Source organism: Corylus avellana, chromosome ca7 (assembly GCF_901000735.1).
Source record: "Corylus avellana chromosome ca7, CavTom2PMs-1.0".
Taxonomy (NCBI): Eukaryota; Viridiplantae; Streptophyta; class Magnoliopsida; order Fagales; family Betulaceae; genus Corylus; species Corylus avellana.
Genome location: NC_081547.1, coordinates 6,887,221 through 6,889,419, shown reverse-complemented (window position 1 = coordinate 6,889,419; position 2,199 = coordinate 6,887,221).

Below are 2,199 nucleotides of genomic sequence, written 5' to 3'. Positions count from 1 at the left end.
TGGGAATAAGATTGCTCTAATTCTCTTTTGCAAAACTTCTAATACAAGTGGGAGGCAATATTTATCTAAGAGATAGAGTCAAAATCGCCTTACTGTCCAGATTTCATTTACTTCCCATTCTGTTTGTATTCTAGTTTATTTTTTCCCTGCAATTCCCACATATTTATTTCTAACAATTCTTAGATAAATATTCTGCACTCTTCAATGGCACTTCCAACAATGAATTCTGCTTTTACTTCTCTGAACGTGATGCCACAAGATCTTTCCAAATTTGATCGTTTTGATGGCAACAACTACAAATGCTAGAAGGAGAAAGTTGAATTTCTACTGACAAAATTGAAGGTTCGTAGTTGTTGCCCCCCCTTGGCGCAAAAAAAAAAAAAAAACTTTCTCCTTCTAGCATTTGTAGTTGTTGCCATCAAAACGATCAAATTTGGAAAGATCTTGTGGCATCACGTTCAGAGAAGTAAAAGCAGAATTCATTGTTGAAAGTGCCATTGAAGAGTGCAGAATATTTATCTAAGAATTGTTAGAAATAAATATGTGGGAATTGCAGGGAAAAAATAAACGTAGAATACAAACAGAATGGGAAGTAAATGAAATCTGGACAGTAAGGCGATTTTGACTCTATCTCTTAGATAAATATTGCCTCCCACTTGTATTAGAAGTTTTGCAAAAGAGAATTAGAGCAATCTTATTCCCAGGATACAATTAATGATGGAGAGAGGAAGAGAGAGAAAATAAAATTATCTGTAAAATAATAAAACTGCTTGGAAATTAAAATATATCTATATAATTCATATTATCTCAGAAGCAATTTTTTTTTTTAATTGAAATAACGGTTACATATATTTTAAAATCTAAAATTGAAAAAGCAGTTGAAACTTGAAAACACATAATCTCATATAACATAATAATAGGAGATATTGATGAAGTAGTACTGATAACGGATCAAAACAAGATAATAGGATAAAAAAAGTTATTTATTTAAATTAAATGATTATTAAAACATGATAATAAGAGATCAATTATTTATTTAAAATTCAAAATAATCATAAAATAATAATAAATTTAAAATTTTAGTTTGATGAAATAATATCAATAAATGTAAGGCTGCCAAGTATGCTACAACTCTCAGGTGCAGAGAATTCTAGAGGTCTTCATACGGTGTGCTTTAAAATAATATCAACAAATGAAAGGCTGCCAAGTCTGCTACAACTCTAGAGGTCTTCAGGAACAGATCCTCTCCAGTTCATAATGCACTGAAAAATATTCAGTTTATGATTAGGATTTTATCTCAAAAATTCTATGGCCATAAATGAGACACATATTCCACTAATAATAATAATAATAAAATATTATTTTAAATTAAATAAAAATATTAATAAAAAAATTAAGAAAAAAGAAAAGAAGGGGTGGCTCTCAAGAGCCACCACCAATCAAACTGACCCGCGAACCACCCCAAGAGCAAGAGCCGCCTTTTTTGCAGGAGATGGAGTTGTTGGAACCACCATGTAGGCCATGTGGGGTGGTTTTGGCCACCCACGGCCGACATGGTGGCTTGTGCCTACCAAAATGTGGTGGCCGCTATGGTGGCCGACCACTTGCTCTTTTTTCTTTTTTCTTTTCTTTTTTCTTAATTTTTTTAAAATTTAAAATAATATTTTATTATTATTTTTATTAGTGAGATATGTGTCCCATTTGTGGCCATAAGATTTCTGAGATGAAATCTTAGCCATGAACTGAATATTCTCCAGTCCATTATGGACTGGAGAGGATCCTGTTCCGGTCCTCAAACGGTGTGCTTTAATTTGGAGATAAGGACAAATCACAAATCTTGATGAATACAATTGAGATGGCCGGCTGACAGATTCTTTTGACAAAAACTGAAGAGCAAAGGTTGGGCGCAGCTAGTCTTAGGTGCGTGTTTTTATCGTGGTTTGGTAATTTGCCTATATTTACATTGAGGCGATTATATTTTTCTATAAATAATTTAGAATTACAACATAACATATATATATATATATGAAAAGCCCTAAATCCTACTTATACGGACGTATTCAAGAAATTTCAAAAATACCTGACGTTCACTCCGCTCTTGTCTATTTAACCTTTCACTAATATTAATATTAGACACTAGTTTTAGCGGTGCAAAAAAGAAAAAAAAAAAGGCAGCCCACAATACAAGACTTTTCCTAC